A 23650-nucleotide genomic window follows, 5' to 3' on the forward strand; every position below is an offset into this window, starting at 1 on the left:
GACACACTCTAGTGAGATGCAGGACAAACTATGAAGATGCAGGAGAGCCCCTGATGTACAGGGCATTTATCCTCTTGTTGCGCCACTTCCTACCCTACCTTTTATTTACATACTTGATTAAACCAATAAACCACCTTATAATGAAGAATCTACAAGAGGATATGATATTTTCTACCACAGTAAGAAAATTCTAGCAATGGTTTGTGCCAACTGGAATGATTCTATTGAGCCTGTTTATAGCATGAGCTCCCAAGGGGAGACAGGTTTTAAAAATCCAGAAGCCAGAGGTGTCTGTGCAGGGTGAGCACTGGAAAATAATTTAAGAGCCCTTGCCAAGAGGAGGAGTGATGTGCATGTTCACATTCCTTGCTTATTACTTCATTGGGAAGCCTGGAGTAGGAGTACTGAGTGTTAGAAACAAGCCAGGGAAAGAATGCTACATGGGTAAGGAGTGTTTAGAAGGGAAGTACTGAGCTTGAGATAATTTCAGATAGATTTGTGTTTCTGAGATCACTGTGGTTCCTTTGCTCTGTGCACAGAACACCACTAACTTTGGACATCAGCCAAATATATGCAGGTATCTGTTGGCCCTGTGCAGTTCCAGCTGTTGCCAGGTAGAAAGCTGGGTATTCTTAAACCCCCAACAAGGGCTTACGGCAACATCTTTGTTAATTCTGCCAATTAAGACACATATTGACAGGAGATTAAACCAACAGATTCCACCTTACCAATTCTTATTTGATCATGAGTCTCACAGAATTTTGAATGTTTCTTAAAGCTGCAGCCCCTAGGCATGTGATCGGATAAGAATCTCCGCTTTCATTTATGAAAGGAGAAAGTTTCTAGCCCTTGTAATTGCTAGAAAGCTCGAAAACAAGATCAGCATGCGAACTGAAAGCTCAGAAACCAGAAGAGAAATAAACTCCAAATTCATTATCTTTAACATCTCAGGACATTTAAGCCAAATTCATAATTTTGTGAGACCTAAATGAAATTTAGAGGCCTGGATCAAGACTGTTCTTGGTCCTTTGGAAGTACACCTATTATAGATGGAATAGGGTGGGGAGGAAAAGGGAGAGAAAAGTGACCCTTTAACATTAAGTTTAAATGGAAAAAAGACAACTTGCTTCCAAAAGCCTACCAGACCAGACTGTGTTATGTATTCTGGACCACAAGCATGTATTTCTAAATGAGGCTCTCATCTCTCACTGCACCATATGCTTCCACCTGAAGCAACTCAGTGATTCCAGGGGAGAAGGAAGGAGAAAAAGATAGGTTAGTTGCTTCTGACATCTCCAAATCAGCTTTAAATGCGGTCTTAAATGGTGAAGGTAAGGATAGTAAGGACGAGGAACCATAATTTTTCCCTGGGGAACAGAGCCTCTTCGGAGATCAAGAGAATTCTGTTTATTAAGGACAAGCTTCAGTTGAGCGTGTCAGGGTCTTGGCTCCTTGCTATTTAGGAAGATTACACATCTGCAGCTGTGGAGGACAGTCACACCTAGAAGATAGTCCGTTTCCACGATCAGTAATTCTCATCATGCCTAATAAAAATCTGACACCACATTTGGCTTCTTCCCTTAGCAGAACAGAGAGTCTGGGGTAAGAAGAGTTCTGCCTGCACTAAAGTGCATTTCCATTCTCCTCCCAATCTTATTTTTTAAATTTGCCCTTCTATACAGAGCACCTCTCACAGTAGTACATAGGCACCCTCTTTACAAAGTCTGAAATGGCCACTTAAATGACTGCCCACAACAAACACCATCAACCACTTAATGAAATATTAACAACCATGTTGTGTCAGCCAGAAATAAAGAAAAAAATTACAACTTACAGTCCTAGCTACACTACAGGGACCGTTCCTATAACAGGTACAACCCCATAGCATAGATCACCTACAACACAAGGGGGCACCAGGAGCTAGATCCCCACTGATGAGAGCTAGGTTGACCTAGTTGTGTCTACACTGGTGGTTAGTTGGCATTAGTACATTGCCTTGGGGCATGGATTTCCCACACTAGAAGGCTCACACTTTTTTGTGAAGTTGTGGGAGAGGGTGTGTAAGCCAGGGAGCTATTTTGGGTGGCAGCACTGGTCCAGGGGCCAACAAACAGAACTGGCTAATTTTCTGAGCTCCAGAGAGGCCAAAAGAGGAAACAATGCTGTAGCCTGCTAGGAGATTAACGCACATGGGGATCCCCAGTGGATAGGTCCCTCTCCAAACAATGTGAAGAGCTGCTGACAGAGCTTGTGACCAGATCTGTGATAATCACAGAAACAGCCAGCCTCTTGGTTAATCTTTAATTGCAGTATGAGGTATAAGATGAAACAGCACCCCAAGTAAAATTTTGCATTTACATTGTACTATACATTTGAATACAGCTAGAGCTATGTTGGATTGCAAAAGGAGGAAGGCTAGCAATAGCAAATACTGACTCAAGTTAGAAATAACAAATGCAAATCAAATATTCCTCTTTTGTGCACAAGAGGCTTATCAGCAAATGCACCATAATCAAGTTCTCAACCATGGTAGAATGTGTATGAAAGACATTAAGCAAAAAAAGGAAATATGTAGCAAGTGGCAGAACAGGTAAAACTGCCTCCATGAATGCTTTCGTTTCATCAAGCAACCGGTAGATGGGAGATACATGTTGGTGGCTGAATACAACATACCATTTTGCTAAAGTCTATATTGCTCAGAGAATTAATATGTTGATTTTTCACTCTGCTATATGTGTGCTCAATAGTTTCAAAGACAGATAAACAACTGTGTTTTGGGTCTTTAGAAAACGGTCAGACTTATCTGTCTCCTGCATCACTAAAATGAAATTATTATTGTTAATAATCTAGAACATGGACCAGATTTCAAAATCAGCATGTTCATTTACTATTTCCTTGGCATATGCTTCTAAATGGAAAGGCATTACCCTATAATATTTAGGTTTAGGTGAAGGCAGAGGCATATTCAAAGTGCTCACTTGATTGCAATACCATCATAGTGGGAAATGTGTAAGAAATGTTTACAATCTGAGAAAGGAAAAAAAAAGAACCCCATATGGATCAAAGACGGCAAACTGGAAGTTCTATATACAGAGAATCTTGCAATTGGTTTTTATGCCATTTTCCTCAAATGGTGAATAATATGAGTATTTTTGGGGTTTTTATTGTATTTCATGTTGCAACTGTTGAGTGTTCATAAGAATAAGAAATGATCTACAGTAGCCCTGGTGAAGATTTAGCTTTACAAGTAGTAGTATACACAATGGAATGACTTCAAAATTGCCTTTTCAGAAGCCATTCTAATTTCTTGTATTTAACATGAAGTAACTCAGCCTTAGTGGTGGAGTTTCTAATGTTGATCTATAACCTAATCCAACTTCCTATAAAGACTAAAGATGTTTTTAAATCAACAGAGTTCTTTAATTCAAAGTCAAATAATAAAAGAAATAAAAAGTAGTTCTGGTGCTAATTTCTGAGGCCTGCTTTTTTGTTGCACCTCTGATGAACAAATCTGACCTACCTACTCGAGTTTTGGCCCACACAATGTCAGTACTTTGCAATTCAGTAAGCAATGACATAAAAATGCTAAAACTCAGTATAATTTTTTTCTGCAGCGTCTGGTTTAATATCTCTCTCTCTCTCCCCCTTCCCTTCCCTTCCCTTCCCTCCTTCTCTCCCCCCCCCCCCCCCCCCGTCCTTACAAGTGGACTGATTTGCGTAACCCTTAACTCCTGCTGGTGATAGCTTATTCTGGGTCTGGCTACGCTACAGAGCTTACATTGACGCCATTTTAGTACTGCTTACTGCAGACATTCTAAGTCAACAACAGAAAGCTCTCCTGACCATTGAATTATTCCAGCCCAAACACTTGGCAGGAGCATAGCACTGTTCATACAGGCTCTTGGGCCGATGTAACTTAGGTCACTCAGGGGGAGGTCTTATTTACACCACTAAGCAATGTAACTTATAACAGCGTAAACTGTAGTGTTTATAGCCTGCAGTTCAAACTATGGGGATTTAATAACAGTGCACACCAAGGTGCTGCACTGTAACTCCCTATGTAGATACATTGAGGCAAAATAAACAGCTTCTAGTATGTGTTAAAACTAGCTTCCTTCAAACAGTATTACTGTAATGCAAACTAGGAACCCTTTAGTTCCCACACATGGCATCCACACTGGGGAATTTTGGTGCAGCACTTTGCTGTGCACTGCTATTCACACTGCCCACAGCCCAAACTGCAGGCAGCATTAATGAGCACTCACTCAAGAGAAGACTAAGAGCATATTAGTGAGATTAATAGTTGCAGAGTTCAGTTCAGAATCTTATCTTGATTTTAGTATTGGGAGGCTTACGTCCTTATTTAAGATGGCAGTTATGAACACCTCAAAATAAGTTAGATTGGACAGGGCAGCATTGTATAGTTAGACTAAACCAGATGTATGTACTTGTCCTGGCTGATAGCTATAGCAATGCATATCAAAGCCTCATCTGAGGCAACCATTTGGTAAGTCAGGGGCTCAGCGTAACAGAAATCATTGCAGTGAAGTGTTTCTTTTACTTAGATTTGCATCCACTACATGAATAATAAAACAACCCCCTTTTCTCAGTCAAACAGAATTTGACCATAGGCCTCCTAAATGGAAAGGCTGGTGCACTGAACCACAGTACCAACTGGAGTGATTCCAAAGAACAACTTTAAGACAAATGCATACAATCACCTATGTCTTCCTATTCACATGAATGATAAAGGTCAATCATGTACTCAACAACTTAAGTGGAAAATGGTGTTCAAAAAAGCTTTCCATTATTATTACTGTTACAGTATTGCTAGGGGGGAAACCCCCATGTTTAGTCAAATAGTCAGTAGGGTTTAGGGTTGCCAGGTGTCCAGTTTTCTACTGGACAGTCCAGTATTTGTGCCCTCTGTCCGGTAGAAAAATTTAGAAAATACCGGACATGTGCAGTGTCCGGTATTTTCTGAATTTTGGGCTGAGCACCGGACGGAAGCCTGGCATGGGCGGAGGAGCAACTGAGACCCCTGTGGTCGTATGCAAAAGCCAGGCGGGGCGGGACTCCCAGCCACTGCCCCCACCCGGCTTTTGCACGCGACCAGAGACTCCCAGCGCCGATCGCAGCCCCGCCTCCCAGCTGGGAGCATCTGGTTGCATGCAGAAGCCGGGCAGTGGGAGTGGCTCCCAGTCCCTCCCCCGCCCCCACCTGGTTTTTGCATGCAACTAAAAGGAGTGCCTGCCAAGGGTGCGGCCCAAAGGACTCCGGCTGCACCCCCCCCCCCCCCCGCCAAGTCTGCTTCCTGCCCCCCTTCCTCCAGGCCCCCCTCCTCCCATCCAGCCCTGCAGCCTCTGACCTCCCCTCCCCCGCCAGCTCTGCTTCCTGCCCCGCCCACCTCCTGGCCAGCCACCCCACTCCCGTCCCCCGCCCACAATCAAGTGTGTCCAGTTTTTTGGCAGTATCTACCTGGCATCCCTAGTAGGGTTGCTAGATGGTTTAACCAAAAATACCAAACACTTCTCCCTCCTTCCCCCCCCCCCCCAAAAAATACCCACACCACGGAAAAAATTCTGTTGAGTTGGGGGGGGGGGGACCAAAGTTGTTGAGAAACAAAAATTTAACAGCATTAATAAAACAGCATGGCCCTTTCAGTGCGTACACAGTCAGAATAGGAATAGGAACAGGGGAGAGGCTGAGCACTAAGACCTAGGGAAGGCATTGCTTCCCCTTGGTCTTTAGGCTTTTGTCGGTGGCCATTTTTTCTTGATCAAGCCAGAACGCAGCTTCCCTGTGGAACCAGGTAAGCAGGGGATCTGAGGGAGGGAGGAGGGCTGGGGCAGGGGAAAAAAAGAAAATACCGGACATTTTAGGTGTCTGGTATTTTCAGAATACTTTTTACCAGACAGGAGGCAAAAATATCAGACTGTCCGGGTCAATACTGGACACCTGGCAACCCTAATATAGTCAGAAGAGAACTGCTGGACCCAGGTACAGATCATAATACAACTGTCAAAATGTAGGCTTGTAAGGACTAAATTTTTAGCTAGGAAATGTTGGTAAACACAAATTTCTCCACACACACAAACCAAGAATATAAATATTTTCATTAAAAATAGAAATTGAGAAATAAGCAATGTAAGAAAAATGCCTCAAGAACTTATTGATGTTAGGATATTTACTTGTATATGTGGATATTGACAATTTGTGTTTAAGTGGTTATATTGTTTTAACTTTTTGAATCTCAGTGTCTACTATCATTATACTATTATTGTCAGACCTTCTCATGTAAAAAACATGCATAATCTGTACAAAAATAAACCCAAAATTCCACAATGCCACTTCAGTTTATATTTATTGAAACAAAATGCTGATGCCATTTTTGGCAAGCAAAGTTAAGAACGATATACTAGAGCATATCAGTACTACTCTCTGTCTCTCTCATTCTTGTGTCTCCTAATCTGTAACAGAGTGCAAAAATTCCATGAAATTATCTAGCTTCAAATTAACCAATAAAAGCTGCCCTCCTGGAAGTTAACAAAAACATGTCCATATATTTTAATAGGTTGTTAAACAAAGCAAAGTTGCTTGATCATTATAAAATGTCAAGTTTACCAGGATCATTGATTCACACACACTCACTATTTCTTCATGGTTAGAAGCAAATAAATTATGACATGGTACTGCAAGTGAAGTCATCATTTGAGTAAGAAATATTAATCAGGTATAGAGCAGCTGTGACCAACTAGCAAGCTCACAACGCTTTCTTGAAACACACTTCTTTCCAGCCTCTATTATACAGACATTAAACTAAACTATTCTAGATGGAATTAGACCATAAGTGAGGCTGATGCACAAAGTAGTAAGTGAAGGATATATTTCTTAAGCATCATAAAAAGTACAGTTAGGAGGGGGGAATAAAATGCTGCTAAGATGGAAAGAATATATGTAGGAAATGGAAAACTAAACAGAACAATTGACAGTGGCATAACATGCAATGCAAAACCATATTCTTAAACTATTTTCCCTTCTATTTTCATGTCAAATCTGACAGAATTAGGAGTATACTACTGCTGATGTTTATGAACAAGCGAGATGTATGCATTTAAAAGTGATGTTTTCCCCCGAATGAAAACTAACCACAGTTGTTCTGATACTCATGAATTGACGATTGAAAAAGCAACTCTGCTGCTGTTGGTAGGCAGGGCAGAGCTGTACTGTGTGACAGACCTAGGAAGCAAGTAAGGGAAATGCAGGGGGTAGCAGGATGTTCCGCAATTACACAGATCAAATGGCCTCAAATTTTCATATGGAGCCTTTACTCCACCCTAGTAGGAATCACAGAGGTGTTACACAGCTCCGTGCCTTACCCATGGACTCAAGTGTGGACTCTGCCTCTGTGTCCTCAATCTCCACATAGTTCTCTGGCCCAAAGTATATTTATCCAGGCTTAATGGATAAACTTTGTGATTCCCAGAGACAGAGCAAGCTGCTCTTCACAAAGCTTTTAGCCACAAAATGAATAAAGAACACTAATTTGCCCAGTGTCTTCATACATGGTTTGGTGGCATTAACATAATAGGACAAATGCTTGTTCATTTCTGCTACACAAACAGGCAAATCTGAGCTGTTAGGCAGAACTATTCCTACAGGTAATAGTAGGCACTGCGTAAGATGCTCTCTTTCCTGTTAATGTGTCTAGGAAGGTAATTTTCAGTAGCTACGGCAGCTCTTAAGACCCGGGCCAGTTTACATTCTGAAAGCATTGACTGATTGAAGTCATTTGAAATTCATCATAAAACCACAGACCATTTAAACATTCAAATAGAACCGATACAATAGGTCAAATATTTTGGTTTAGCTTAAAGAACATTCAATTTAATGGACCACTACATCACTGAGAAAAAACATTTCTTGGTTTCCCTAAGCTCAGAAACAAAGAAGCTAGAACACAGTGGGGGAAAAGGTTAGAGGGAAAGGTCTCAGAAATATAGCTGGTCTATCTCAGAATTCACTGCACTTGAATAAAATTCCTAAGTGTGTTCTGTGGTCTTCACCAAATATAATGAAATATTTTGCCTCTGCATACAGAGGTGGAATTAGCTCAATTAAATCCTATGCCTTACATAAATAGGAGAATAGTGTAAGCATGGTTTATTACTCTTGAGTTTCTCCACCACCACCTCCCTGAGGAAATAACATCTATTTCCAAAAACAATTACAACAGGGAGATATTTATTGGAGGTATATGAATTTATTGCTCCCTCTAAAAATAATGATAGTGACTTTATAAAGATCTACTGCCAGGAAGACAGAAAGATTCTCAAATTCCTTTCTGAACAACATTCTGTATGTTCATACATCTCTGAAGTGAACATTGACAGCTATTCAACAGTACACAGCAACAGTACAGTTAAGGGCTAGCAATGAAAAATATGGTTATATAGACTTAGACATTGCCAATAAAGAATATAGAATCAGGAAAGTGTTCCAATAACCACTTAATATCAAAACAAGGGTATGAATGGACAAAATAGCTTGAAGTTTATCTATATGCAGTTGGTTTGGATTCTTTAAGAAAGATGTTTGTAAATATGATTTTATGACAGGCAAGCAGCATCTAGCAGACTCAGCATAGACTGGAACTACTGTCTGCGCCTGGGAGTGTGTATTTAACAAGACTAGAGAACCCAGTCAAAAACGGGACTCTTAGGACACCGTATGCATAGTCCTGTTATTACATCCCTTCCTACAAATAATTTTCAATCTAAGAAAAAAAATCAGGATGTTCAAATATAAACTCTGTGATGGTCTTGAGCAAGTGCACTTCATCATCAAATTTTTATTATATTATTTAAATGATAAGTGTACTTCGCACTGCATAGCAGAATAGTTCTGGACATTCTCAAGGGAGCTATTTCATGATTAATGATAAGTTAATGTTTTTAAGCCACTTTGAAGATATAAAGTGCTAAGCATTATCATTAATAGGGCCAGTTTGGATAACCGTATCCACTTCAACATCAAGTCAATATAACACACAATTTCTGAGAGAAGATTAGAATCATACTCCATGAAAGAGCATTTCCTAATGCTGTCAAATATAAAAGCTATCATGATAGGAGATCTAGCTATTCACCATATTATCGTGGGTACTTGAAACATATATGCTACTGTGAATATATACCTGATACTTTAAAAATGCTAGCTCTACAGGCTCGTACATGATGAATCATTATGCATTTACTTGACTTTGTTTTTCTTTAAAAAAATAAAATTATGAGGAATAATTACCGAACTGAGACACAACACACTGATCGTCTGAAAGGATTGTGAACTGTTTTGCTGGCTCATGGCAATTCCTTATTCAAGAGAAATATCTGCTCTTTAAAAGAAGAGATGAAAGCATAAAGGCAAACAGTAACAAAGGGAGGGCAGAATGGAGGTCTAGAATGACACTCATTCAGGCAACTTTAACAATAAGAGATATATGAACATCAAATAAAGAGAATGATTTAGACTTGGAAGGAGAGAAAGAAACGGAAGGGCAAAATAAAAAAGATGCTTTTTAGCTGAGTTAAGTAAATGAGTTTCTGCTCCTTTGTTTTACTGTTTCCTTGTCAGATAATGTTTCAATACCTCTAGTTTAGAAGTCAAAGGAATGAAACTTGTTTTGGGCACTTGCTGTATATTAATATTTCTGGGTGCTCTGGATTCTGTAGTTAAGGTAGGTAGGGCACAGGAAGAGAAGGAAGGGAGACAAACTAATGAAGTATTCCTGAAATTCACTTAACTTTTACAGTAGTCCCCTGGTTCCTGTTTTATTTGACAACAGTCCCCGTAAAGAATTTTGCAAACATGTTAGCTAGACATTAGACAACATCATGAGTAAATGGATGTCCTTTCTTCAGACATCCCTTACTACACTGTACTCCACACAGTTATATCAAACAGGTTATGTGAATCATCACCACCTCCTCATTAACTGTTCTGTAAGATTACAGGGGATGAAGCTATTACATTTGAAGTTGTGTTTGGAGGAGGCATATTTTGTAGGTCCTCTTCAAAATGGTGCTGTGAGTTCTGATCTTATAGGTGCATAGAATTCAAGGCCACAAGATGCCACTGTGATCATCCGCCGGTACCCTATATAAAACACACACCATAGCACCTCCCCAAAATAATTCTGAGAGAAAAAAAATCCAATCTTGATTTAAAAATTGTCAGTGATGAAGAAATCTTCTATGACCGTGGTAAATTTGTTCCAGTGGTGAATAACACTTATTTCATTCTGAATTTGTCCAACTTCAACTTCCGGCCATTTGATTGTGTTATACCATTCTCCAGTAGACTGAAGAGACCATTATTAAATATTTGTTTCCCATGTAGTTACTAGTAGATAGTAATGAAGATTACCCCTTAACCCTCTTTTTAAGATACAGATTGAGCTCTCTGAGTCTACCACTATAAAACATGTTTTCTAATCCTTTAGTCTTTCTCATAGCTTTTCTCTGAACACTCTCACATTTATCAATGTTCTTCCTGTCGTTCTTTACCACTGCTCAATTTTTGGGTCATCTGCAAGCTTTATCAGTGATAATTTTATGTTTTCTTCTTACATGTTCTTGATTAAATAATTTACACCATTCCAACACAGGGTAATTGTAAGGATAACTGCAAGCATGAAATATATAGTTAAGTTTGACTACACAAGAAAGTAATAGGATTGTAAGAACTGAAGTATTTACTTTGAGTAATTTCAATCCATTACAGCTGGCTAACACTTCTCCTCTTTCAGCAGAATTTGTACTTTTAATCTGATCGGAGAGGAGCAGCTAACTTAGAAAAAGTTTCTTCAATATTGCATCCTCACACAGCATTAGGGTTGCCAGATGGTTTAACCAAAAATACCAAACGCACGCATCCTCCACAAAAAAATGCTATTGAAAAAAAAGGGGGGGGGGGAGGTGGGAAGGACCCCGACAGTTATTAAGCAAAAATACAAACACACCAGCATGGCCCTTTTAAGGCCTTTGGGTTGTTTTTTTCTTTGCTGGCAGCCATCTTGTTTTCTTCTCTGTGCAGGAAGAGCGCTCCCCTGCAGAACCAGGTAAGTGGGGAGGAGAGAGGACTTGGGGGGGAGGGAGTCCGGGGAGGGCTCGGGGGCTAGGTCAGGGGTGGGGGACTGGGCCCAGTTCCTGAGTGTGGTAGGGTTGCCAGGTATCTGGTATGTTCACCTCCTGGTTTGGGGGGGGGGGGGGGGGGGAAGAGGGAGAGAGCAGAAAATACCCGACATTTTAGGTGTCCAGTATTTTCTGATTTTTTTTTTTAATTGGACAGGATGTGAAAATACCGGACTGTCCAGGTCAATACTGGACACCTGGCAACAGTACACAGCATCTAAGCGTACACAGCATTCTCTACCTATAACAGTAGACTCATTGCATTCTGCATAGACACACAAATGCAGCAAATCAATAGTATTTTTTCCTCCTTACTATAATGAATGTCAACAAATAACGAAGGTGGAATATTTTTATATGCTCCTGGGGGATTATGCTCCCTCAAGCCAATTATGTTTGTCCAAGCAATTTTTAAAATATTCAATTAGATTCTTTTTAGAAGAGATTTGCCAGCTTTTCTCTATTCCCTCCCTTAAGAAACACAGCCTCTCTCCCCACTGATTATCACATTACTTGACAAACTATTCTCCTGACAGTCCACTGTTCTTGTTAGTAGGACAGCAATGAAGGGAAGCTGAGTTTTGCACAGGCAAAACTCACAATGGTAGCTATGTGATGTGATGTGATGCATCTGTAAAAGATGCAAGATGGGTATGGAGAGCTTATACAATTAGCAAGTTTCAGGAAAAAAGCCTATCCTCTTGCAGGTGGTAATGAGAGGCCAAGATAGAATAAAGAACACATTATAGATGCTGCCAGGATCTCATGCTATTTTCAAAAAGCAAGTGTCCCCACTAAATGTATCCTCAAAATATGTCAGTTTTATTTAATTAATAAACATGTTTTAAAAGGTGCTCGTTTTGCATGTTCCCTATATTACACATATAAAATCAGTTTACAAATTAGACAACAATAATTTGCCTTTTTTGCCTTTAAAATCTCCACCTTATCAAGGGCACAATTTAGCAACAAACATCCGACTTCCCCAGTTTGTGTTTTGCTTAATGAAACTGGGTTATTTCCTTTCTATATCAACCACCTCAAAATTAGAAGTTTAATTTTAGAGGAAACTGTACTTTGATCACACTACACATATTAAACATATTAAAGAGACTGAAAATTATACTGGAGTATTTATAAAAAAAAAAATCAATAATTTGCAGTACTTACTTATAAAAAAAACAAGTGGTTGCATTGATGTTTCAATAGTAGACATTAAAGAGAACGTAGTTTTCCAGTGACTAATGTGTGATGAACACTAAACGCATAAATATTTTATGCAGAACCACTTAAGCAGTATGTGGCTTTCAGCTCATTTCAAGGAAGAGAATGGCATGTTTAGAGCTGACCTGTAGTGATCAAAAAAATGTAAATTAATGCTGGCAGGCATTGTATTTAATAGCATTTCCAGACTTCTCTTCTGGAATAGTTGCTAATGCAAGTTTCTACTGTGATTTTAAAAAGACTCAAATTTTTACTCACTTATTCATAGACCTGTGGTCAGGAGGCTAGATCTTACTTTGAAGTCTGTTATTACTCCACTTTCATTTCTCACTTTCAAGCACTACCAAGAATAATCTGTTCTGAATTTTTGCATCAGTATTTGTATTAGGCCTTTATCAGGCTGCATAGTACAGATTATAAACCTAGAAATGGAATATTTGGGAATATATTTATAATACTTAATTCTAATTGTACTCATTATGAAAATATTTTTATTATATTAATAAGAGAGTAATCCTATTTTTTTTTAAAAGAGCTAAATCTAGGGCAGAGATGGCCAACCAGTTAAGAGATGAAAAGCCAAAATTGCTATGGATAGAGTGCAAAGAGCCATGTATTACGTCTTAATTTTCAGGGCTCAACAAATCCACTCGCCCATGGTGAGTAGATTTTGGCAGCTGGCGAGCTGTGACAGGGCGGAGCCGTCCCGCGGCAGCAAGGGCGACCTGCCCCGCACTTCAATGGCGCCGACCCCCGTGCTGCACCACCTGCTCCCGTGCGGCCACCCAGCTGAGTGGCGGGCAGGGGGGCCAAGTCTTGGGACGGGAGCTGGAAGCAGGGCCGCACAAGGGTGTAGGGCGGGGCTGGAGTGTGCGTGCGTCCCTGGCGTCAGGTGGAGAGGCGCTGGCGCAAGAGAGCACCGCATTCAAAAGGAGAGCGGCGGAGGAAGACAGAGGGGAGAGGAGATGGAGGAGAGTAATGGAGAGAGAGGGGAGAACAGAGGAGTAAGCTCGAAAACGGCGGTGGGCTGAGGAGTGAAGGGTGAAAGAGGAGGGGGACGGGAGACGAGGTGGTCAGAGAAGGCAGGAGGGAGACGGGGAATGGAGCAGAGCATGGGGGCAGAGGACTTGAAAGGAGAAGCAGAGGTAGGAAGCAGCCCAGAGCGGAGACACTAAGGAGCCCCGTCCTGGGCTGCTTCCTATCTCCTCTTCTCCTTTCACGTCCTCTGCCCTCACGCTCTGCTCCACTCCCCGTCTCCCTCCTGCCTTCTCTGACCTCCTCCGTCTCCCGTCCCCCTCCACTCTCCTCTGCTCTCACCCTTCACTCCTCTACGCCTCTTTTCTTCCCTCTTCCTCGGTTACTCTCCTCCCTCCTCTCTTCTGCTCCTCTTTCCAATGCGATGCTTTTGCGCCGGCACCTCTCACCCTGACATCAGGGACAAAAGCACACTCTGGCCATGCCCTAAGTCCAGGTGCAGCCTCGCCCCTACTTCCGTCTCCCGTCTCAGGACTCAGCTCCCCCCGCCTGCCGCTCAGCTGGGTGGACGCATGGGAGCAAGCGGCGCAGACCGTTGTCAGAATGTCGCACTCCCCGTGCAGCATGGGGGTCGGCACCGTTGCAAGTGCAGGGCGGGTCGTCCTCGCCGCTGCGGAATGGCCCCGCCCCGTCACAGAATCAAATATGCTGTTCTGGTCGTCCCATTCTATGGGTGGCACACACCTGCGCAGTGGGGGTCACGCGGTGGGGGTGGCGAGTCCTTTTTCTGTCTGGCGAGTAGGTTTTTCTATAATTTGTCGAGCCTTGTTTATTTATATATATAGATAGATAAATAAAAATTGATATAGTACACAAAATGTAGTGATACCATTACAGGACATTTTGGAAAAAAAAACAACAAAAAAGTCTCTAGTCACTGAAAAAATTCATGGTCAGTCCATAGATCTTCAGAGACCCTGACAAGGAACAAACATCAAATTTAAAAACAAACAAACAAACAAAACAAAAAAACCCCACCTTTTAAAATACCGTAATATTTTCACACTAAAAAAAAGCATCCCCATCATGCATTATAAATTTAACACTACTGCCCTATAATGTCCTCTGAGTTTTTTAAAATTAAACAGAACTGGGAAGTAAATTAGCACAATTTGAAGTGGCTGTTTCAACCCAAGCTTTTTGATCTCTGCTATGGTTTACTCCTTTTTTTTTTAAACTTATGAAGATTATGGCTTCTTTATAGTTCTAAAAATTCAGGTCTGCCCTAGACTGCAAATATGAGCAGTTCAAAAACAATAAGGAAGAGACTTGTATCTCAGAATAATTGTTTCAGCGTGGCAAACAATAGCCTTTGATAAACTTAAAACACAACAAATAGCATGGTAGCACTTTAAAGACTAACAAAACATGTATATGGTATCATGAACTTTTGTGGACAAAACTCAGGTTTTGTTTTTTAAGTTTATACTCTACAGACAAACTTGGATACCCCTCTAATAGCCAAAAATCTGTGGGACACAATCATACCGGGATATAAAATATATCGGAAGGATAGAGTAGGCCGTGTGGGTGGCGGAATGGCACTGTATGTGAATGAGAACAAAGAATCAAATGAAATAAAAATCTTAAATTAATCAACATGTTCAATAGAATTGCTATGGATAGTACAGGCAGTCCCCGGGTTATGCGGATCCGACTTATGTCGGATCCGTACTTACGAACGGGGCTTTTCTCGCCCCGGAGGACGCACGGCGGTCCCACCGCCCGCATCCTCCAGGGCGAGAAAAGCTGCTCCGCGTCTCCCTGGTCTGCTGGGGGGGGGGGGGGGGGGGGGCACAGCTAGTGCCCCCCCAGCAGACCAGGCTTTTCTTGCGGACGCCTGTGGTAGAACAGCTGGGGCGCTGCCGGGTTGGTCCCCGCAGTGCCGAGGTGTGGCGCTGCGGGGACCTACCCGGCAGCACCCCAGCTGCTCTGTCCCAGGCGTCCAGATTCAGCTGCTGTTGAAACTGACCAGTGGCTGATTCCAGGAAGCCCAGGGCAGAGAAACTCTGCCTCGGGCTTCCTGTAGTCAGCCGCTGGTCAGTTTCAGCAGCGGCTGAATCTGGACGCCAGTTCCGACTTACGTACAAATTCAACTTAAGAACAAACCTACAGTCCCTATCTTGTACGTAACCCGGGGACTGCCTGTAATTCCATGCTCCAATAATAAGAATTTAGCAGTAGGGATATATTATCGCCCACCTGACCAGGACAGTGATACTGACATTGAAATGCCAAGGTAGATTATAGAGGCCACCAAAATAAAATAATCTATAATAATGGGCGATTTTAATTATCCCCCATATTGACTGGGTACATGCCACCTCAGGAAGAGAAGCAGAGATAAAATTTCTCAATAGCTTAAATGACTGCTTCTTGGAGCAGCTGGTACAGGAACCCACAAGGGGAGAGAAAATTCTTAATTTAGTCCTGAGTGAAGCGCAGGATCAGGTCCAGGAGATAACTATTACAGGACCACTTGGGAATGGTGACCATAATATAAAGACATTTAACAGTCCTGTGGTGGGAAGAACACCTCAGCAGTCCAGCACTCTGGCATTTAATTTCAAAAAGGGGAATTACACAAAAATGAGGAGGTTAGTTAAACAGAAATTAAAAGGCACAGTGACTAGAGCCAAATCTCTTCAAGCTGCATGGAGACTTTTTAAAGATACCATAACAGAGGCCCAACTTAAATGTATACACCAAATTAAAAAACATAGTAAGAGACCTAAAAAAGTCATCGTGGCATAACCACCATGTAAAAGAAGCAGTGAGGGACAAAAAACCATCTTTCAAGAAGTGGAAGTCCAATTCTAGTGAGATAAATAGAAAGGAACATAAACACTGTCAAATCAAGTGTAAAAATAAGAAAAACAAAAAAAGATTTTGAGGAACAGCTAGCCAAAAACTCAAAAAGCAATAGCAAAAGGTTTTTTAAGTACACTAGAAGCAGGAAGCCTGATAAAAAGCCACTGGGTCCCCTAGACGACCGAGATACAAAAGGAGCAATCAAGGACGATAAAGCCATTGCAGAGAAAATAAATGATTTCTTTGCTTCAGTCTTCACAGCTGAGGACGTTAGGGATATTCCCAAATCTGCACCGTCTTTTGTGGGTGATGAATCTGAGGAACTGTCCTGGACTGAAGTGTCATTAGAGGAGGTTTTGGAACAAATAGAAAAACTTAACGTTAAGAAATCATCGGGACTGGATGGCATTCATCCAAGGGTTCTAAATGAACTCAGATGGGAAATTGCAGAACTGTTATCTGTGGTTAAATCGGCTTTAAATCGGCTTCCGTACCTAATGACTGGAAGATAGCTAACCAATATTTTAAAAGAGCTCTAGAGGCAATCCTGGCAATTACAGACTGGTAAGTCTAACTTCAGTACCAGGCAAAGTGCTTCAGCACCCGTGCTCTAACCCAATGCCTCACCCCTCCCTGAGAGCCAAGCACCCCCAGACCTCTCCACGTGCTCTGGGTCTCACCAGAGCCCCCATGCACTTCTCCCGCCAGGCGCTGGGGTGCGTGCGCAGAGCGGCCAGCCATGAGCAGTCCTGATGTGTGGCTTAGAACTAGCAAAAATGCATTTCTTTGAGCAAAGAACTGTGTGCGGCTCAAGAGCCACGATTTGGCCACCCATGATCTAGGGTATGGACATCTGGGTTATACTTGGACAGTCCTGTTTTTGGCTTCTGTGTCTAAATGCTACTCAGGGTTGCCAGGTGCCTAGTATTCAGCCAGAAAGTGGCCAACAAGGGGACTGGGCAATGTCCAGAGAAATGTACTGACCAGACACCAAAAGTTCAGTTACCACGAGGCCGGGGGAGCCGACTGTTCATTAACCTCCACTGGCCTCTAGACAGACAGGTTACTCCTACCCCCTAGCCAGGCTACTTGTCTGCTCATCCCAGTCTCTGAGCAGAGGGAGCCTGGCTGGAGGTTGAGGAGGGAGGTGGAGATGAGCCAGGGACAGGACGGATAGAAGGAAGGGAGGGGAAGAAGAGTGAGTGACAGGGACTAAACCTTGGACCAGGCATGTCCAAAGTCCGGCCCGCGGGCCAATTGCGGCCCGTGTTCCGATTTAATACGGCCCCCGCTTCCTCCCCCTCTCCTGGCTCCCCGGCGCTCTTCTGAACTGGCGCGTCCAGCGCGCCGCTTCCGGCCGCGCTGCCGCCGCCCATAGCCTCTGCGGTCCTAGAGCCTGCCCTGTAGGGCACGTCCGCAGCCCCGCTCCCCCGCTCGGCTGTGGGTTCGCCCTGCCCCCGGGCCGCCGTGAGGCCGGCATGCCCTGCGCTCTCCGCCCGCCTCCGACCCTGCGGGCCCTCCGCCATGGGGCTAAGAGTGCAGGGACGGCCCTCACGCATGTTCACTTCTTCAAATCTGGCCCTCTTTGAAAAAAGTTTGGACACCCCTGCCTTGGACAAAGAGATAAGAGAAGGGGGCTGGCTGGGTTTCTGTGCTCTGGTTACCATCAGTTAGAAACGGGCCAAGCCTAGCTAATGCTAACCTTTATCAGACATTTGATTTCATTTGTACAGAGCGTATAGACCACAGATTTCAATCTGATTTAGCCTTCAAATAACAACATCTGCAAATATCTGTACTTTACTATATATAATGCATGATTCTCTCGGCCAGTAATCTTACTTTAACTGGGTATCTCTCACTTTTTGGAAGTCATCTGTACTGCTGCAGCTAATAGTTTATGGATAGACAGCTATACATCAGTGGCTCTGCGTTGCCAATTCAAAAGTTTGAGGATCCCCAGCTCCTTCAGTCAGATGATAAATTAAAAGTTGATATTGCCACGGTAACTAACTTTTCTAATGCTCAAAGTTATGGAAAAAAAATTGCAAGTAACTTTGAAAGATCAAAAAAGACTAAAATAACCTCATTTATTACTTTTTTTACATCTCATTATGTTTAAAGCCAAATATATGATTTGGAGCCTCAATTATTGACGATGGCTCAGGTTGGCAACAATACTTGTTTATTATGTGCTAGTATTGTGGGGAGAAAAAACTCTCTCTCACTCAGAGGGGCAACACATTTAGTTTTGCCTAGAGAACTAACTTCAAAATATTCCTTTTGCCTTTGAAGATCTGTACATCTTTTACAATCAGTATTTTTCTAGAGGATGTGGAAGAGGCAAATCATGGCAGATATTCAGGACTGCTTACAACATTTAACCTAAATACAAGCCTTTCAAGTATAATGTTTACCTCTTAATTTATGGGACATTTCACTTTCTGTGGTGGAGCCTGGTCTTTGAAAGTAACCTAAAGGAGTTTCCTCATTAGGAATCAAGCAACTATTCCGAATTCTTACTGCTATTAAAAGGGTGTTTTTGAAAATTTCATTTTATAATATGAATTCTGAAGACTCACCAGAAAGGTATTTAAAAACTCCAAAATGGCAGGTCTTTAACATTAGCTCCCTCAGCTAACATTCTTTTTCAATTTATTCTTTGATTTGCCTATAGTTTGATTTGCCTATAGTTCGATTTATTCTTTGATTTGCCTATACTACTTGATGTCTCCTGGAGATGACTTTGAAATCCCTCCTATATATTTATGCTCTTAAAATCCTAATGCTTCAATAACCTGAAATCATATTGACTTACTTTGACCATTTTATTTTAACCTTTTGTTTTCATTTTTTCAACTAACTGAACTCGTCTGAGAACTAGTTCTTAATTTCAGATCACTAGAAAACCCAGGGGGTTTTACTGCAATTTATTGAAGTCTACCAGTATTGATCTACATATCAGCAAAAATATTTGAGAACAGTACCTATGTCATTTATTTCCTTTATGTATATTCATTTGTCCAAAATATATTATTTACTTCAATAACCAAATTTTATCAGCATGACAGCAAGCTCAAAGTTCCTTACAGCATTCCTGCATCATTTACTCTTCCCCAACACGGTATCATGCAAACAAGCTTGAAACAAACTCGGTCATCTCTTCAAAACTAGGTAATTTATGCGGATTAAGAATTTTGGCATAATTGTAAAATGGCGATGTTAAATAAAGGGCCTTTGATATCTCTAGGTCCTTGCCTCACAAGTGAGCTCCACTTTTAATTATGAAGCAAGCCTTCAAAGTAAGTCAGTTGATTATAGATGTTTAACCCATTCAGTATCTAATTATACAAAAAAAATGCAACATACTTCACTATGTCAATACCTAAAAGCCTTTTTTTTTTGGCACCTCCTAGATGGTTTGTGACTGCCAATATTTGGGGCAGCCTCTCAACTCACATGAGTTGGCACCTTGATGTTTGTTTCTTTTCCCCCCTTTGTGCTTTGGAACCTCCATTTAAAATGACTTCTCATTGTGTCAGAAAGGCCTGGGAGATGTCCTTAAAAAAATAAAAAAAATAAAACCACAATGGCATAACTAGATAGCCAGAGTGTAAAAGCCTAGGACATGGACAAGTAAATAAAACATACACCAGCAAAGGAATGCCACCTGCCACATCACATTCCTGGACACCATGGTGCAAATAATTGACGGTCACATAAACACCACCCTATACCGAAAACCTACCGACCGCTATGCCTACCTTCATGCCTCCAGCTTCCACCCCGGACATACCACATGATCCATTGTCTACAGCCAGGCACTGAGGTACAGCCGGATTTGCTCCAACCCCTCAGACAGAGACCAACACCTACAAGATCTTCACCAAGCATTCTTGAAACTATGATACTCACACGAGGAAGTAAGGAAACAGATTAACAGAGCCAGCTGTGTACCCAGAAGCCTCCTGCTGCGGGACAAGAAACCAACAGAACCCCACTGGCCATCACCCACAGTCCTCAGCTAAAACCTCTCCCACAGATCATCAGTGATCTACAATCCATCCTGGACAATGATCCCTCACTTTCACAGGCCTTGGGAGGCAGGCCAGTCCTCACCCACAGACAGCCTGCCAACCTGAAGCATATTCTCACCAGCAACTATACAGTGCACCATAATAACTCTAACTCAGGAACCAATCCATGCAACAAACCTCGGTGCCAACTCTGCCTACATATCTACATCAGCCACACCATCACTGGTTCATTCACCTGCACATCTACCAATGTAATATATGCCATCATATGCCAACAATGCCCCTCTGCTATATACATCAGCCAAACTGGAAAGCCCCTACGTAAAAGAATAAATGGACACAAATCAGATATTAGGAATGGCAATATACAAAAACCTGTAGGAGAACACTTCAGTCTCCCTAGACACACAATAGCAGATCTAAAGGTAGATATACTGCAGCAAAAAAACTTCAAGACTAGACTTCAAAGAGAAACTCCTGAGCTACAGTTCATTTGCAAGTTTGACACCATCAGCTCAGGATTAAACAAAGACTGTGAATGGCTCGCTAACTACAAAAGCAGCTTCTCCTCTCTTGGTATTCACACCTCCAGATCAGCTGCTAGAAGTGGGCCTCATCCTTCCTGAGTGCATTAACCTTGTTATCTCTAGCCTGCTTCTGGCCTGCATATTTATACCTGCCTCTGGATATTTCCACTACATGCATCTTACGAAGTGGGTCTTTGCCCATGAAAGCTTATGTTCGAATACATCTGTTAGTCTATACGGTGCTATAGGACTCGTCACTTTTGCAGATCTAGACTAATACGGCTACCCCTCTGATACTTGTCCCTCTCCTGAGTAAGCTGAAGGACAAACAGAATGGGCCGATCCCAAGGGGAAAACATGTTCTTCCCCCTAACAAAAATTCACAGCATATTGCACTTTATCGCCATTCAAGGATATAAAAATTCAGCTTTGTAGCACTGGCTCATCTTCATATGCCTGCGGATGTGATTGCTAATCTGAGTTCTAAAGTAACCCCCCCACAAAGGACCATCCTTACCCCATCCTTCCATGACTCACCTTAAACTACTTAAAGATTACGATCACATCTACAATTTAAACCAACAGCTATTGTAGATGCAAGAGTAAGTACACAGATAGTCACCCAGGATAGTGTAATCCTCTCCGGTTTCTCAGGTACACGTACCAAACTGACAATATCCATTGATACACCAGAAGGGAGACAAATGTTTTATAGTACAGATTAAAAGATACAGCAGTAGAACTATCCATCTCTTGATATACTGAGAATATATAAATAACCTAAACCTCCCTAAGGAATTCTTTTCCTCATCCTCCTGCAATTGGATATCCTCCTCCTCCAGAGATCTCTCAATTCATAAACAAGAAAGGGCAGCTGGATTAGATTAACAAACACCAAAAATACTCAATCTATCTTCAACCTCTTTCCTATACATACAAGGGATGCCTCTGCTTTGCCAAAAGAGTAGCAATAACTGAAATATTGCTAATTTAAAATAAAGAATCTTGTTGATTCAAATTATAAATTAGCATCTTTAGCCTATGAACAAAAATAGATGAAAATGCAATGTTATCATAGAACATACAGACAGCCTGGGAACCATCTAATTACTAGCTCCCATACATCAGTCCCATATCCCAAAGTCCTTACATTTTTACTCATTTCTTATTCAGGCAAACATTCTGTGCAATTAGCGGAAATTTACCCATAGTTTGTAGGAACTGATCTTTTAGATTTAGCAGATTTGAATATTTTTATCTTCTAAAAGATCCCATTGAAGTTACTCTGGAATATTACCAGTGAGGTGAAGAGCAACAAAAATCCGTTATCAGCTGTGAAAGTGACTTGATAAAGCTTGGAATAGCAGTTCCCAACTCTGGCTGCCAGGCCATATCTGTTAGGAGAGGTGCGTCCTGCTCTGCCTCTCAGCCAACCTGCAGAGGTGGGGTCTCTTCCTAGACGCGGAAGAACCATTTGCATAATGGATATGCAAATATACAAATAAAATGTTACTGGTCCACCAAAAGTTTGTGACTGGGTTTGCCAGTCCCCGGTATAAAAAAAGTTGGGAGCCACTGAGCTAGAACAATGAGGAGTCTGGTGACACTTTAAAGACCATGGGTATGTCTACACTACCACCCTAGTTCGAACTAGGGTGGTAATGTAGGCAACCGGAATTGCAAATGAAGCCCAGGAAATTCAAATCCCGGGCTTCATTTGCAACTCTGGTTGCCTACATTACCCACCCTAGTTCGAACTAGGGTGGTAGTGTAGACATACCCTAACAGATTATAGTCTGTTATTGTAGAATTTAGAAGTCTTTAAGGGTGCGTCTACACTTCATAGCTATTTTGGGATATTGGAAGTATCCCAAATAAGCAGCCCGTTATTTCCAAATAGATTTCAAAATAAAAGGGACACAATTCTGGTGTCCCTGTAACCTTCATTCCATGAGGGTTAAGGGACATTTTGGAATAGCGCTTTATTTCAAAATTTACATGAATTTAAAAATTTGGTGTCTACACAGCGCCAAATTTCAAAATTACCTCAAAATAAGCTACAAATTGCGTAGCTTATTTCGAGGTAAAAGTGCACTGTTGCCACGGGACTCCTTGTTGGTTTTGCAGATACAGACTAACATGGCTAACCCTCTGAGACTTGTCAAGAAAACTAAGGACAGCTTGAAGTGACATTTTGTTTAGGGAAATGATAAAAATATACTTTCATTAGTATTCATTACAGATTTAATAAAACTCACTGGAGAAAAGCTATAGTAGGTTGTATGTTGTGGAACGTATACTGCCTAAGGGGAAAAAAACAATCTGCAGGAAGTAAAGGAATCTAGACCTTAACCTAAGAGGAAGCTGGTCTAGTATGATCTCAAGAAATGAGACCCCATAATTTGGAATTTCAGATGTGGCTCTGGCTAGCTCACTAAAGCAATCGTGGTGATTTTCAACCCCATATATATGCTCTTAAGAAAAAGGCAGATTTGTGGCTACACACATTCCACAGCAAAAATCATTTTCGCTGACTTCAGTAGGCAATCCATATTTAAGACTACCCATAAGGCAAGGCTCATAAGAACAGGAGACAAAACTTTCTCAGGCATTGGCCAAATCATACTATTATTCATACTGATGGAGGGAAAGGAGATGGACTGGTTATTTCTTTTTTAAAATTGAAAGATGCTTGGACACAATGGCGTTGAGATTATCATAAGTATCTACAGACTTTGAATAAGGAAGCACAAGGTGCAAAAGCCATGTGAATTTTCTTTCTATAAAAGCAGCAGTAATGAGCAATAATAAAACTTAAGAAAGA

General features: G+C 41.7%; 1 protein-coding gene across 11 annotated transcripts in view; it reads right to left on the bottom strand.

Moving 5' to 3' along the window:
* The window catches only part of PLXNB2 (plexin B2), a 346990-nt gene that overhangs the window by 198106 nt on the left and 125234 nt on the right, over positions 1–23650 (bottom strand). For 3 of the 11 annotated variants that reach the window (XM_075928308.1, XM_006122613.4, XM_075928302.1), the window contains one exon: positions 12363–12541. The exons of the other annotated variants lie outside the window; for them this stretch is intronic. The gene's annotated coding sequence lies outside the window, so the exon portion shown is untranslated. The remainder of the gene's footprint in view (positions 1–12362; positions 12542–23650) is intronic. 11 annotated transcript variants of the gene reach the window in all.

The sequence above is a fragment of the Pelodiscus sinensis genome, chromosome 1 (genome assembly GCF_049634645.1).
Source record: "Pelodiscus sinensis isolate JC-2024 chromosome 1, ASM4963464v1, whole genome shotgun sequence".
Lineage (NCBI taxonomy): Eukaryota > Metazoa > Chordata > Testudines > Trionychidae > Pelodiscus > Pelodiscus sinensis.